This window comes from Ambystoma mexicanum, chromosome 9 (assembly GCF_040938575.1).
Source record: "Ambystoma mexicanum isolate Mex_15411 chromosome 9, UKY_AmexF1_1, whole genome shotgun sequence".
Lineage (NCBI taxonomy): Eukaryota > Metazoa > Chordata > Amphibia > Caudata > Ambystomatidae > Ambystoma > Ambystoma mexicanum.
In genome coordinates, this window is record NC_090931.1 from 924972581 (window position 1) to 924988853 (window position 16273).

The 16273-nt window shown below is 48.6% G+C and overlaps 1 protein-coding gene across 3 annotated transcripts in view; it reads right to left on the reverse strand.

Moving 5' to 3' along the window:
• Positions 1 to 16273, reverse strand: part of OSBPL6 (oxysterol binding protein like 6) — a 3803429-nt gene that overhangs the window by 469578 nt on the left and 3317578 nt on the right. The window lies entirely within an intron of this gene.

Below are 16273 nucleotides of genomic sequence, written 5' to 3' on the forward strand. Positions count from 1 at the left end.
TCTTCCATCTCCTATAATCCTGCTTAATTGCTCCCAGTGCGGGCGGATAATTCGCCTCATACCACCTTGTCAGGGATGGAATGATTCTAACCCCCAAATATTTTATGCCCGCCGACCTCCACTGAAAGGGTGTCCCAAATTTCAGTTCCCTCGCTTCCTCTCTCCTCATTGTTATATTCATCAATTCTAATTTGCCTAAGTTTATTTTCAAGCCCGTAACCTCCCTGAATCTAGTGAGCAAATCTTCACAGGCTTCTATTGACTTTTTGGGGTCCGTAAGGGATAGGAGCATGTCATTAGCAAATGCAGACACCTTGTACTGTTCCCCTGCAAAGGGAATGCCCAGTATTATCTCCTCCTCCCTTACTGCTTGAAGCAGGGGCTCCAGGTAAATCGCATACAGGAGGGGAGAGAGTGGGCAGCCCTGGTTGGTGCCCCTTCCCAGCGCTACTATTATTCGTGACATAGAGCCGTTCACTGTCAGCCGCACTTTGGGATTCCTATAATTTGCTCACACAATTTTAAGTAAGTTCTCCCCCAGCCCCATTTTTTCCATCACTCTAAATAAAAACGACCTCTCCACCCGGTCAAAAGCCTTTTCGGCGTCCAAAGCTAGTAGGACCGCCGGAGTGGCTGTCTTTTGGGCCTTTTCCAGCAGATGCTCTACTTTCCTTATGTTGTCCACAGTGCGTCTCCCTACCACAAAACCCGATTGGTGTGGCTGCACCAGCTTAGGAAGCAACCCTTCCAGTCTCCTCGCCAGGATTTTTGTATACATTTTCGCGTCCACATTGATGTGTGCAATGTGCCTATATGAGGTGCATTCTATAGCCGTCTGGGCCTGGCGCTTTATTTCGGGGCAGGCTAATGATTGTCCAATGTACTTCTTCTGCTGTGATTTCTTGGTCCAGAGACACCCGGTCCTCTAACGAGATCACTGGGAGTTAAATCTTCTCTAAGAACTCTCCCTGTTTTGGGTTTATCGGGTTCTGCGAGGAGTATAGCTGCTGATAATATCTTGCCATACGTTCCTGTATTTCCTCAGTTCGGGAGAGTCTCTGGCCCCCTTCATCTCTCACTGCCAATATGGTGTTTTGCCCCTGCGCTTCCCTCAGCATCCTGGCCAGGAAGGTATCCGCCTTGTTTGCCTTGGCGTAATACTTTTGCCTCACAAAATAGCATGGCGCTCTCTGCCTTTTAGGTCCTCAGTAACTCTAGCTGTCCCAGCGCCCCCCTGTACTTCATTACTTTCCTCGTTGGAGCCTTTGCTAACTCTTGGCGTGCTTCCTCCACCTCCCCGATTAATTGGTCCTTGAGTGCCTTCATCTGTCTCTCCCTCTGGGCCTTCTGCGCAATTAATTCCCCCCTCATAGTGGCCTTGAAGGCATCCCACCTTATGTTGGCGTTCGTGTCCCTGCGCTTATTCTCCTCCCAGAAGCACCTGATCTTGCTACCTATGTCCTACCTCCTCACTTGATCGCTCAGTAGTTCCCCCTCAGGAGTTCCAATTTCCACAGCCCTGATTTGCGGTTTGGGATGTTCACTTTCACCGTTACCACCTGATGGTCTGCGATCCCCAAGGGGCCCACCTCTACTTCCTCCACCCTCCCAATCAGTCAGGCTGTGACCTAGGTGTAATCTATCCTAGATTGGGTGCCATGCACCCCGGATATGAAAGTGTATCCTTCTCTTTCTCCTTCTAGCGCTCTCCAGGTGTCTCTCAGACCCATCCTGTCAAACATTTCTCTTATCTGTGGGGAGGCGACCGCCCCGCCCCCTCCTCTCCTCGGCCCTCTCTCTTGGTTCCGTCTATCCTCCTGTCCCATGCCAGATTCAGGTCCCCCATTAAAATGATATAGCCCTTAGCCTTGTCCTCTACTTTCCGTAATAGCTACCCCAGACACTGCCCTTGGCCTGTGTTCCGCGCATAGGCTGACACTATTGTGTAGTCCGTAACACCCCACCCCCCTACACCCTCCCCAGTTCCCCCTTGACTATGATATTTCTCCCTCCTGGATCCCTGATAATATCCCCGCCCTAAAATCGAGACTATTTTTAAAATCCAATGCCACCCCCCCCTGTTTTGGTGGGAGCCGAGGCACTGTACATCTGCGTGTAACCCCTCAGTTTAAGGCACCCATGATCCTGCCTCAATAGGTGGGTCTCCTGTAGCACCAAGACCTCAGACCCCGTTGCCTTTGTGAATTTTTCAAGCTTTTTTCCTCTTGAGGGGGGTATTAAGCCCCCATTATGCGTCATGCATTTGAACGTATCCCATTCCCTCCATGCCCTCCTTTAACCCTTTATTTTCCACTTCCTTGTCTCCCTGCCACACTCTCCCTTGTCTCTTCCTTTTTGGTTGCGCCCCACTGCCCTTTACCCTGCTGCCTTCCCCTCACCTTGCCCCTCCCTGATCCCTCCTCATTCCCTGCCCCAACTTTGGAATGAGCCTTACCCTCCCCCCGCCTCCCTCCCTTCCCCCTCTCCCCCAGGTCATTCCACCCTCTATTGTTCCACAATGTTTTATACTACCTGTTACCCTAACCTGTGCTTATTCTGCAAGTGAACACCACCCCCTACTTTCATTCTTAAGTCTGGGTGGGATCTTCCCTATCCCTCCGTACCTCTCGCCTCACCCCCTTCCCCTCTTGTGCCCGGACCCCTGAGTGTGGCTCTCCTTCTGCAACGCTCCCCTACCACAGTTCATTCCCAGGGCGCGGGCTGTCGCCCTATTCTCTGATCATGCAGGTTCCTCTCTTGCCGGCTCATCCTCCATTTCCATGTGAAGGATGGTCGCTGCCTCTTGTGGGGTGGAGATCCTTTTCTGCATTCTCTCATGTTCAAACACGAGTCCGAATGGGAATGTCCATCTGTACTTTATGCCCCTTTTAGTCAGCTCTCTCAGGATGGGGCCCATCAGTTTCCTTTTAGTCAGAGTGCTACTTGCCAGGTCTTGGAACAACATTATTTCTTGCCCCTCGTACTTCACTGGTTCCTGCTGCCTGGCCGCCCTGAGTACCGCCTCCTTTTGGCTGTATCGCGTAAAGGCTGCTAGAACATCTCTCGGCCTGGCGTTGGGACCCTTGTTGAGCCGCCCCACTCTATGGCTCCGGTCCAATTCCACTAAGTCAGGGTTCTGCCCCCCCTCCACCCTCCAAAGAGGCCGGCAAAGATTTGTTGTCCCTCCTCTTTCAGATCCTTGTCTTGTATCCCCTCCGGCAGTCGCTTTATCCGTATGTTCACTCTCCTTGATCTATTCTCCAGATCCTCCAGTTACAATTCCAGGTTCTGCATCGCTGTGTTTAGACGCTCTATTGCCTCGCTATTGTCCATGGTCTCTTTCTCCACCTCCCGGAGGCCCCTTTCCAGAGTATCCATACGTTCTCCTAGCTGGCCCACCTCATGTCTCATTTCCCCCAGTGCGGTATTGAGATCTGCTCTCAACAGTTGGAATTCCTCTTGGAAAGTTTTGGCAAGTGGCATCTCTCCTTTAAAGTCCTGTTTTGTTATCTGTGTGTTGCCTTCTTCCTCCTCACAGTCCATCCTGTCTTTTGCCTTGTCCATTCCTCCTTTGCCTGCTTGTTCTCTCGGTTCTAGCGCCGGCCACATTGTTGGGACAGTACCAGGGCGTCCCCCACTGGTGGGCCGCCCTTCCCAGGTCTGCGTTTCGATTTATTGGACATCAGGAGTCTTATGATGGGTCCTATGAGCAGAGTCCTGTCTGTTTAGGGGCCCTCTGTCTGGTGTACTGCTGCAGGGTTACGCCTGCGTGGCTGTCCCGGGGGCCTTCATCTTGCTTTTCCCTTTGCTGACCTCAGGACCTCCCCTCTTTCTTTCTTCTGCTTGTTGCTGCCCTTCTTGTCTCCTGGGCATGTTGTCCGCCCCTCTCACGGGCAGCCCTGTTCAGCACTTGTGGCCGTTCACTTATGCCCTCCTGTACGCCGGTATGAAGATCATGAGACCCTTCTTCCTGCTTCTTCCTACTTACTGGGAGGGTTACCCCTTCTCTCGGGTCTTTCTTTATGCCCCGGGCTGAACGTGCCATACTGGCTGGGGCTACCTCCTTCCCTCTCCAAACAGGGGTGGGGGTCTGTTGTCCTGCACCCAATTTGCCTCCTGTTCTAGGTCTTCCCGACCTTCCCCAGTCTCGGCCTGCACCAATGCGGTGGTAAGGGGTTGCCTTGCCTGCTGGGCTGCTCCTCCTTATTTCTTAGGGGCCTGGTCCAGCTGGCAGTTTGGCCCTGCGCCTCTGTTCCCTTGCAGTCCCTCCTCTGTGTCCCCCCACCAGAGCTGGTTGCAGACTCGCTGTCCAGATAAGGCTCCATTCTTACTCCCGGGCCGGGGCCTTAAGAATATTCCCCTTCTCCCCCCCTTCCTTCCCGACATCTTACTTGGTGGCTGGCTCTCAGCGAGTGCAGCTAGACTGCTTTAGTCGGCTCTTCCGTTAGGGAGGGCGGAGCGACCTCTGACGGGCCCATGGGATCAGAGCTCACCCTTGAATACTTTAAGACGAGAAAGCTGCACCTTGAGGTGGATGGGGTGCGGGATTCTCTTACTCCAACACCAATCAAAGACAACTCAATGGTTTGGCAAAGGGAAATCTGTTTAATGACAAGTACAAAAAATGGGGAAAAAATGGGAAATCATCAGTGATGCGATCGCCCGTCTCGCTTCAACTCCTCGAACTTCATACAACACATAACTTTTATACTCAAAACGCGTCATAACCTGATGTGTAACACTCAAAAGTTAACATGCAATTCTATTGGTTAGGAAAAGGTAACTTTACTATAGGTATTATATCTGTATATGGTAACAGAGTGTGAGGATTGGCTAACTCTTATCGGGTGGGCGTCTAAGCCCGTCCCTCTACGTCACTCATGTCAGACGTCACTAAAGTACGACATCTCATTGGCTCTACTAGCTATAGGACCCTAGATCATTTGGTTCATTGTGATTGGGTGGGTTACACCCCTAGGCATAAATCTCCACTTTAATTAGCAGCATGCAGAATGGTCACACAGATGCGGTATGCCCCAAGATTCACCCTGCCTCCCTTCCATCAATCAGTACTTTAAGGCTATGTGTCAATTAGTTGGCAGAGGATGACCTCGAAACTGTAGCTTCTTATCAGGAGAAGTTATGGCATCCTCTGAGTTTAGATGACATCAGACGTGGGTACCTTTTTGCGCTTGGCTGGTCACTTGTCAGTTCACCGTGAAACTGCTTCAATTTCCCTCTATTTGTGTATTTGATTCTTCCTTTAGCCTGCCACCTGCCTGGGCCTCCTTATCTCGACCTTCACTGGCTGGCTGCTATGCTGTTAAGTTTTGTTTCTTCGGAGTTGCCGCTCTCCTCCCTCTCTTTGGGTGACCTCGAATTCCCAGGCATGAGCTGCTTCTTGCTGAGTTTCGATTCCGCTCTTTCGTCTGGCTTTGTGCTGGTATATGTATCCTGGCCCGTTTGTCCTACCATCCTTGGTTTAATTCTGCTTTTGTAAAATGGAGTTGCACTAGCATAATGTGCTTCTTTTGAGGTAGATATATAGTTGGCGCTTGCCGCTCTATTCTTCTACTAAGCATAGCAAGCAGTACTGTTTTCTTAGCTTCTTGCATTTCAAGCCTATTTACAGGTGTTTAGCCAGTTGCATATTTTCATCCTGCATTATGGTTACGTTTCTTTATATTTCAACATTGTCTCTTTTTTAAAGTCTGTTACATCCTTATTCTTTCCATTTCGTCTTTGTGTGACATCTTTTGATCAGCGTTTCGTTTGTCTGACGTCTGTCCGGGCCCTTGTATTGTTCACCATTTGCCTTCGACTAAGGCCCTTTGGGTCTCTTCAGGGACAGTTTGTAAACAGTCATCATTTCATGTCAGCTGCTGGTACGGTTGTCTCAATGGATACCGTGCTGCCCATGGTGGTCTGGTTATTGGCACTTCAACAGGTATTGCTCTTCTGATGGGCACTGGGCAGAGCCCCAGTGTGGCTCTCTGTTGGTTTATTTGCTTCCCGTATGTCACATATCTCGGTGAGTATGTTCCTGGTATTTCAAAATGGGTGGCTGGTGTGCAGGCCATATCTTTATATTATTCTGGATTGGGGCCACCTCGTTGTTGTGCTTTTTCTGTCGGTGGGGGCTGCTTGCCCCGGTCCTTATCTCTGCACAGGGGTTTGGGCTCCCCGGCTCCCCGCGTCTGAGGATTGGGGCCCCCTCGCTGTTGTGCTTTTTCTGCCGGTGGGGGCTGCTTACCACGGTCCTCGTCTATGCACAGAGGTTCGGGCTCCCCGGCTCTTCACGCCCTTCTCCGTACCCTGTGCTCCGTTTGTGAGGCCCATCCAGGTCCACGTCACTGGCTCTCTCTGGGGTGCCTTCCTACTCTGGAGGGTCCCAGCTCACTTCACTCTGCTACTCCTCACGAGGGGTCGGCCTGGCCGGCTCTCCTTTCCCCAGCTGCCTCCTCACGTCTCCCGCCACCTCTTCTCTTCTCGTTGCCCCTATGCCAGGGTTGTTCCAGCTCCGGATCCATTGCCTTGCTCAGGTGGCAGCGGCGAGATGATCTCCCGTCTGCCCGATCGTGGTCTGCTGCTGCAGTTCACGCTGTGAGGAGCGGGAGGAATGCCTTCGATACTGCTCACGTTCTTGCCTTGATATGCGGGGCCGGTCCGCCGCGGGCACTCCTTCGGCTGTCTCAGCCTCTCCTGTCTCCGGGGGAGCTGCGCAGCGTGTCTTGGGTTTCAATCTTTCCCCCCTCTCGTCTCCCGCCATTGCGGGGGTCTTCCGCCACTCTCTCCCACAGTGTTGGCCCCCAGGGGGTGGTGGATGCCGCATGTGACCGTTCTGGGGAGGAGGAGCAGCCGTTGAAACTTCTACTCTGTCTCAGTGGCCATTTTGGAATCCTGCGTTCCTATGTTTAAGTGCAACTGATGAATCTTAATGAGCCATCACAAAACTGTGCACCAACGGTTTTCAAAAAGTGAGAACATGGTTTGGATTTGTGCCTTATTACAACAGAGATTCTACTTTACACATAAAATATTTTCAAACATTGGTGCTTCCTTTTTGCATGATCATATGTGTAGGGAATTGGTAAAGAAAAGACTATCATCACAGGCCTCATACTTACTGCATTTACGGACACTTGAGGTTGGATTGGTAGAGTTTAACTTCTACTTGGAAAAATACATGTATGTTATTTTTGCAAAAATGTGATTGCATTTATTTGTTTTTGTACAAAATAATGTGCTAGCCCCATCTTGCTTTTCCACAGTTGACTGAAAGTCATTGCAAAGGCAAGCCTAGGATGCTGAATCTTCATCACACCAGTTCCTCCTCAACGCATCAGTTAGTATCTCATTCAAACAGAACTGGAGCAAGTGCCAAGAAGTTCCAACAATGTTATGTCTTCATAGGACATCCTTGGTACCTACTAAGTTTGAGGAGATTTCTATTTTCAAAACATCTCAACCCCCCACAAAGGCAATCCAGGAATGATGCTTTTTTCTCACGTGTTCCACCCCCATATCATGCCAAAAGGTTCTGTATTCCAGAGAAATAAGTATGAAGGAAACTTTGCGCTAGCAGTCCAATATATGGCACTGTACAACAAGGTCTTTATCCAGCTGAGACCCAGATCCTTGACCTGTTAAAAACTTCCATAGACTATCGTTTTCAAATATTTTATACTGCCTATTGACAATAATGGTCACCTAGAATACACTTAGTTGGCAAGGTTGAAACAATACATTCTAATTTAGGCTAGCTGTATACATTTTAGCGGGTTTGGGAGTTACTACTTTACCATGCCAGGAGAAATATCTAATAGATTCCAATAATTTTTTACATTTCTTTCCCTAGATTTTATTTCCTTCATCTCTTGAGTTGATTTGATCTGTGCTATTATGCACTGTTACACCACCATCCATCACTTTCTGCAGGGTTAAGCCTTTTGCCTGTCCAAGCGATTAAATAAAATGTACTCACCGAAGTGACTAGAGTACTCATAGTCCTAAGTCCCCCTTCCTCAATCATGTATGGCTGCCCTCATACGAGGACGGTACCGGAACCTTTGGCAGTGAAATGACATACATTACTCACTGTAATCGTATTTCTGATAATTGTATCTGCTTAGATTCACATGCTGTGCATATAGTACGACATCTAGTGGTAATCGCGGAGCATCTTTTTTTCAAAGATCGAAAGGGACTTCGACATGGCAATGACTGTAACACTATCCCTAACGTGACGTGTAGTGTACCCAAAATCCCTCACGTGTCGAGGTCCCACTGGTTGTTTTTCTCTGACGTGAGGGAGCCTTATAGTCTGCGTGAGCGGGTACAGAAGAGAGAAGGTGTAAGAAGTCTACTCCAAGAGGGGAGCAAGGGTGGGCGCATGTTAATCTAAGCAGATACAATCATCAGAAATCTGATTATGGTGAGTAATGTAGGTCTTCTGATGCTTGTGAATCTGCTTAGAATCACATGCTGTACATAAACTAGCGAGCAGTACCCAGAGATGGTGTTGGGATGTGTGAAGGAACAGTAACAAAGAGATGTCTTAGCACTGCTTGTCCCAACTGAGAATCAGACCTAGAGTGTGTATCTAGGCAGTAGTGTTGTGTAAAGGTGTGTACAGAATTTGCACATAGAATCTAGAGGTAGCCCCTGGACCCCGAGTCGAGTGAGCTCTAAGCGTGAAGGGTAGATCTCTCTTGGCAAGAGTATAACACAGAGTGATGCAGTTTATGATCCACTTGGAAATAACTGACTAAGAGACAGGTGACCCTTCTCTACCAGCTACCACTGATAAGAAGAACTGGTTGGTTTTCCTTAGTGGCTTTGTCTTCTACAGATAGTAAATAACCGCTCTCCTCACATCTAGTGTGTGGAGGCTCCTTTCTGCCACGTTAGTGAGGTTCTGGAAAAAAGTGGGTAGTTCTATGGACTGGTTTGCACAGAACTTCGAGATAAATTTGGGCGCAAAGCGTGGGTGTGTGCGCAAAACCACCTTGTCTTTGTGAATCGTGACAAAGGGGTCCTGAACTGAAAGGGCCTGCAGTTCACTAACTCTCCTTATAGAGGTGATCGCCACAAGGAAGGCGGTCTTGTAGGTGAGTGCCTTAAGGCTAGCCTTGTGCATTGGTTCAAAGGGAGGTCCCATTAGTCTGGTACAAACACCATTCAGGTCCCATCCAGGGGCTGGGTTGGAGACAGGGGGATGAAGTCTCTTTACCCCCTCCAAAAGGCTTTAATCACAGGAATCTTTCAACACGAAACCCTGCTCTCGGACGTGGGGTACGCCGAAAAAGTGGCTAAGTGGACCTTTAGGGAATTGAAAACCAGTTCTAAATTTAACAGGTGAGTTAGGTACAGGACAATGGGCCTCATTACAAGTGTGCCGGCCAGTAACAAAGGTGCCAGTAAGCCTACCAGCACTGTTGTTACCGGAGCAGCACACTACGAGTCTTTCTGGATACAGCGGCCACAGTAGGCAGACTTACACAGAAGCACCGGCACAGTTATTAACGGTGCCAGTGCTTCCGTGTTCCCCTTTCCCATAGAGTCATTTCAGACTCTATGGGAATGGGCAATTACTATTTACCATCACCTGACTTTCCAGACCGCCGCGGTTGTAATGACCCGGTGTTTCCGGCAAACCAGCTGCCGGTAAAATGTACAAGTCCGGCGGCAACCTGCCGGATTTAACGGCACGGTTACCGCCGGATTTGTAATGAGGCACAATATCTTTAGGAGGGCAATCAATAGGATTGATGCCCTTGGTATTACACCAGGTAACAAAGTGCTTCCACTTACTGGAGTAGCAATGCCTGGTGGTAGGTTTCCGTGCTTCTCGGAGTATATCCATGCATTTCTGAAGGAATTGAAGGTGTACGAACTCTATGATTTCAGGAGCCAGGCTGCTAAAATGAGTGTTTGGGGGCATGTAGTGTCCCTCCCTGATCTTGAGACAACATGTTGTAAAGGCATGACAGCTTCCTGGGAGGGGAGACTGACATTGCTATGAGATGGGAGAACCACGGTTGGCAGCCCACATGGGGGCCACCAGGATCATTGTGGGTGGTTCCTGGTGCATCTTGTGCACTATTCTGTTGAGAAGGGGAATCGAGGGAAAAGCGTAGGCAAATCTTCCGGACCATGTTATCCAGAGACCGTTCCCCTTGTAGCGGTTCTGTGGGTATATTGAGGCATAGTCGGTGCATTGGGAGTTTTCCAGGGTGGCGAAAATGTCAATCTCTGGGTAGCCCCATTCTGCAAAGACGTTGAGTAAAATGTCCTCTTGTAGCCGCCACTCGTGCTCTACGGGTAGGGGGGAGTCTCTGCTGAGTATGTCTGCCAGAAGATTGAGTTACCCTGGAACATGTTGTGAGAGGAGGAACATGCTGTGTTTGAGTGGCCATTTCCATATGTACTGAGACAGTGTGGATAGCCCTAGAGAGTGAGTGCCCCCTTGTTTGTTCAAGTAGTACATGGCTGTGGTATTGTCTGTGAGGACTAGAACCGTCTTCCCCTGGAGGTGTGTCTGGAAAGCCTTCAGGGCCTTGAATACTGCTAGTAGTTCCAGCAGGTTAATGTGATTTGACGCTACTGCTGGAGACTACACGCTGTGCACTGTTTGTTGAAGGAGGTGAGCCCCCCACACTGCGACAGAGATGTATCTCTGGTGAGAGTGGTCTCTACTGAGAGGGTGGTGAAGGTATTCCCCTGCAAAAGGGTTTCCCTTGACCACCACTGCAGAGACTGAACAAGGGTTGCCGAGACAACCACTAGATCGTCATACTGGCCGCTGGCCTGAAACCATTGGCTCGAGAGCCACTATTGCATGGGGCGCATGCGCAGGAGCGTGAGGAACTAGGTAGAAGCAGGAAGCCATCATCCCCATCAGTCGCATGGCTTTGCGTATGGTCACCTGGTGACTGGCTACATAGTGAGGGATTTGGAACAGCATGTTTTAGACCCTCTCGTTTGAAGGGAAGAGAAGCCCGTCTTCTGTCCGAATTAGAGCCCCCAGAAACTGTTTGACCTCACCTTGGGTTAGACTGTATTTCTTTTCGTTGATAATTCTAGGTTGAAGAGGAGATTTACAGACTTCTGGGAATTTGTCTGGCATGTTCTGTACGAATCCACTGTTATGAGTCAGTGGTCGAAGTAGGGATAGACTGGGATGGACTGTCTGCGAAGGTGAGCCACCACTACCGCCAGTACCTTTGTGAACACCATTGGGGCTGAGGCAATGGCGAAGGAGAGAACCTTGAATTGATAGTGGGTGTCCTCTATCATGAACCCGAGGTACTTTCTCTGCGCTGGCAACATTGAAATATGAAAGTATGCATCTTTCATGTCCAATGTGGCCATGAAATCCCCCTGCTGCATGTTAGGCAGAAACCTGTGCAGTTCCCTTAGGGACCACTGCAAAAGATTCAAGACTACAGGTGTTTGGCAGTAAACCCACTTGGTAGCAGTCTGTACCACACAGATTCACTTGGTAGCTGTGGCTGAGCAGTCAGACTTCCCTCAAGAAGAGTTAGGCAGTATGCAGAGTATACACAATAGGTACAGAGACACAGTAGCACAAACAAACACTGACCAGAGCTTTGGTGTAAAAGTATATAATTATTTATTTAAAAACACACTTTTGATTTACACTAGCAAAAACGAGGTAAATAAATTCAGCACACAGTCACTATCATATATATACAACCCTATTCACTTATTAGACAAGTCTTAGTGAGAAACACCACTTATTTTCAGACAGAGGTGAGCGCTTAACATAAGATGACACTCTAATAAGTTGTAAAGAAAGGGAGGGAAAAGGAAGCACACAAGTTTCAATACTTTTACAAAGAACTACAGTAAGGCAGGATAGGCAGAGTTCTACTGCAGAGCAAGGAAGTCAATTGCAAGGCCCACTCTTGGAGAGAGCAAGCAGAAGGGGTCCAGGTTCACACAGTGGGGTTATGCCCAGAGAGTCTTGTAGATAGTTTGCACAAAAAGGATGAAATTAAAGTCAGGAAAAGTTAGCTAGGTTGTCCCAGGCTAGCCCAGGTTAGAAAGTCGAGGCTTTACTGTTACCCCGAACGATCTGTCGCAAGGGAAGCCAGGCGGGACACAGTACCTTAAGTGTGAAGGAAGCTCCAGCGGGGGCAGTTGTTCCTGGCAGCAGGTGCAAGTCAGTGTTTCGTCCAGAGGAAGAAGATGTCTCGCCGTGGAGGAAAGATGAAGGTCGTTGCACTGCCAGGGAAGAAACCTGCCGCGGAGTTCTTCGGTTAAAAGGTACTACCCTTCTCTTCGCGGTAGTGGTAAACCGTGGTATTCCGGTTGCCGGGGTGCTTGGCACGGGCAAGGCGGCCACGAGATGCTCCAGGAAGGTGAAAAGAAGGCAAAACTGGTTATCCCCACCAGTCAAAGGAAGAAGACTCTCCGGACTGGAGATCTCCTCTGTCGGGAAAAGTGGTGAGACGGTTCAGCAGGGCTCCACCGTCGTCGTTGCAGGTCGGCTCAGCTTCTCTCTCCTCGGATTCTTAGGTCCTGTGGCGACTTCTGAAGTTCCAGTCCCCAAAGCCCTGCTTTTATGCAGCACACCCCCATTCACTCAGCCTAGCTGTCAATCAAACATGCTAAGTGGTGAGCCGGCCGGCTCACCGCTTGGGCCAATCACACAAGAGTGCGACTTGAGTTACCAAGGTAACTCAGTCCAGGGTACCTAAACCCCCTCCCGTACCCAGACAGAGTGGCACCACTTTTGGAGGCTTCTGTGGAGAAGCCCGCCAAAAAAGTGGAACAAGGGGCTCGACTTGGGTTGGAGTCACAGAAGAGAACACAAACGCCATTTTAGAATCGAGTTCTGGCAAAAAATACCATACCAACCGGTGAATTAATATTAAATAATTAAACCAGCGGTATGTTCAAGGCTATAAGAATTGAATAATTAAAGTTGGTAGCCTCGAACAATGGGAAAATCCCATAGAGATATATTTGCGGTCGAATATAAAAAGTAGTATTCACTGCCACCAGCCAAAACTCGATCAGGGGGGACGGAGACGTGCCCCCTCGAACAACAGACCCCAGGGCAATCGAATTGCCCCGACCAGTACGTCCACAATATGATGGTTTGTACTGGTTTCTGTACATAATTTGGGACTAGTAAAACCAATGGTGACTATACATGCCCTGGGAGACAGTAGTCAGTCCCAGGGTATGGAGTCTATGTTGGGGGGTCGCTATGACACCCCTGGGTTACGGCACAGAGGGTGCTGTGTAACCCACATAAAAAACACATGAGACCCTATGGAGTAAAAGACCCCATAGCCCATAAAACACATTGAAAGATAAAGGAACACCTCAAATCATGTCTAAGAGTGGGAGTAAAAGAATCTCACTCTTAGCAGGAGAGAAAAAAATAAACCCCAAAAATCCAGCAAAGCTGCTGGGGGACTCTCTAGGTTTGGGAAATTAGCCTTACAGAGAATTCTCCCTAACACTGCAGCAGTGGGATTACCCCCTGAAGTGTTGCCATCCTGAACGGTTGACTTTTGACATACTTGTTTGCAGGTCTAAAACAGGACGCGTGGTGAGATCCTTTTTGGGTACAAGGAAGTACACTGAATAAATACCCTTGTTTACCTGGAGTAGGGGGACGACTTCGATGGCACCTCTTCCAGCAGTATGCGCAGGTGTTCTGGTGACAGGCACCAGCTTCTTGGTGGGTGGTAGCGAGGTGGTCGGAGAAGCTTGATACAATACCCGTGGCCAACGGTCTTTAGTACCCACTGATCTGAAGTGATCCCCTCGCAGGCGTGGATTAATGAAGACAGGCGAGGCGACCCCCGAATGGGGAAGCGTGGGAGGGGACCCGTACCGGCGAGTCACTTGGAGGTGGAGGGCAGGGAGCCTCTGGGAGTAGAGTTTCTACCTCTGCCCTTGCCCCTACGACAGCCTCTTTGCTGGTATTGGAACTTGCCAGAGGAACCCTGACCCGAGGACCAGAGGGTAGCCCCCGAGTCGTACTGACCGGGGAAGCAACGCCATGTAATTCCCCTAAGTTGTCTAAGTTGACTAAACGTCCGTAGGCCGTGGGAAGAGATAGCGCAATGTGGAATACATTACTCAGCGTAATCGTATTTCTGGTGCTTGTATCTGCTTAGATTCATATGCTATGCATTGACCGACATCTAGTGGAAGCTGCAGAGTATTAAATTTTTTCGAAACTCGAAAATGGGCGTCGAAATAGGGCGTGCCAGTAATACTATCCCTATTGTGACGTCCCCAGTACCCATAATCCATCACACGTGTAGGTTCCTCAGATTGTATTTTTTCCTGATATGAGGTAGCATGAGGAGTAGTGCGAGTACAGAGTTCCTAAACAGATACATACATATATGGAAAGCTCAAGTAAACATCTATGCACCTTCGCTCATGGAAGGAAAGGTGGGCGCATGTGAATCTAAGCCGATACAAGCACCAGAAATACGATTACGGTGAGTAATGTATTCCTTCCAATGCTTATGTAATCTGCTTCCATCACTTGCTATGCATAGATTAGCGAGCAGTGTTATGAGAAGGTGGTGGGTTGTGAGAAGAAGTAGCGGCAAATAGATGTTTTAGAAGAGCTTGTCCCACCTGTGTATCTGTCTTGGAATGTGTGTCAATGCAGTAGTGCTGAGTGAAGGTATGAACTGAGCTCCATGTAGCTGCTCTGCACATGTTGTCTAATGGTACGTTTGCAAGAAAAGCTAAGGTAGCACCAGTGCCCCTTGTAGAGTGGGCTCTAGGTGTAGAAGGCAGTGTCTTGTCTGATAATTAATAGCATAACTCTATGCATTTGACTATCCATTTGGAGATTGCTCTTTTTGAAACACGCTCTCCTTGTCTGCCTGTAGCCATGGAGACATGAGCCATGGAGACGAACAGTTGATCCGTTTTCCTAAGCGGTCTTGTTTTATCTACGTGTGATAACAAGTAGTGTGTGGAGTTTAATCTCAGCTGAGCTAGTTGGCTTTTGAAAGAAGGCCGGGAGCTCAATGGACTGGTTTACGTGAAATTTGGAAATAAATTTCAGTGAAAATTTAGGGTGAGTTCTTAAAACCAATTTGTCTTTATGGATGACAAAGAAGGGGTCTTGCACTGACAATTCTTGGATCTCGCTGACTCTTCTTATGGAAGTGATAGCCACTAAGAAGGCAGTTTTATAGGTAATGTCTCTAAGAGTAGCCTGTTACAAAGGCTCGAATGGGGGTCCCATGAGTTTTGCTAGCACTATGTTTAGATCCCAACCAGGCAGGGGGTTAGAGACTGAAAGATGTATTATTTTTACTCCTTCCATGAAAGCTTTGATGACTGGCACTTTCCAGCAAGAGATCTTACTCTTAGAGGTGGTGTATGCTGATAAAGCTGCTAGGTGGACTTTAAGAGAATTAAAGACCAACCCTGAATCCAACAGGTAGAGCATGTAAGTAAGAATGTGCGATGGCATACACTCTATCGGGTTGATTTGTTTAGATTGGCACCAAATGACGAATCTCTTCCATTTGTTGAAATACCAGTGTCTGGTGTTGGGTTTCCTTGCTTCTTTCAGGATGTCCATACACTGTTGTGGAAGATTAAGGTGTCCGAACCTTATGACTTCAGGAGACATGCTGCCAAGTTCAAAGATTGAGGTTGTGGGTGTATTGTTGTCCCCCGTGTTGAGTCAACAGGTTGACCTGGTATGGGAGCTTGAACAAGGCTCACCAAGACCCCGTTCTGGTGAGGAGAATTAGACATTTAGGAGAAACAAAAAAAGAAAGAAAATAAATGAGTAGCTTAAACCTGGCATTGAGTGTTTTTCAAGATATGGGATTAGATGTATCCATATCATTTCTTTTATGAGACTGGATATGTTGTCTTAAGTCTTTTGAGTTCTGAAAGGTGGAGGTTTACCCATTTAGAGTGACTTTTTGGATGGCTGGATGAAGGATGCCATATCTGGCATTCAACTGCCTGAGGGGTGGCCTAAATGTCAGGAGCTCTTTCTTTCTCACAACAGTTGCCTTGGAAACATCATGTGTGATGAATATTCTCCTCCCTTCACATGTCAGATTTTTGAGATGCTTAACTTTTTCTATAATGAGGGTGACATGGGTAAAGTCTAGAAGGGCCAGAAGGAGGGTTCCTCAGTAAGCTGTTGAAGCTTCTGGAAGATTTTAGTGGAACTATTTGATGAGCTCTTTGGATGTTGAGTTGGACAGAGGCTGGCACGTGAAGTATTTGAGGCAGA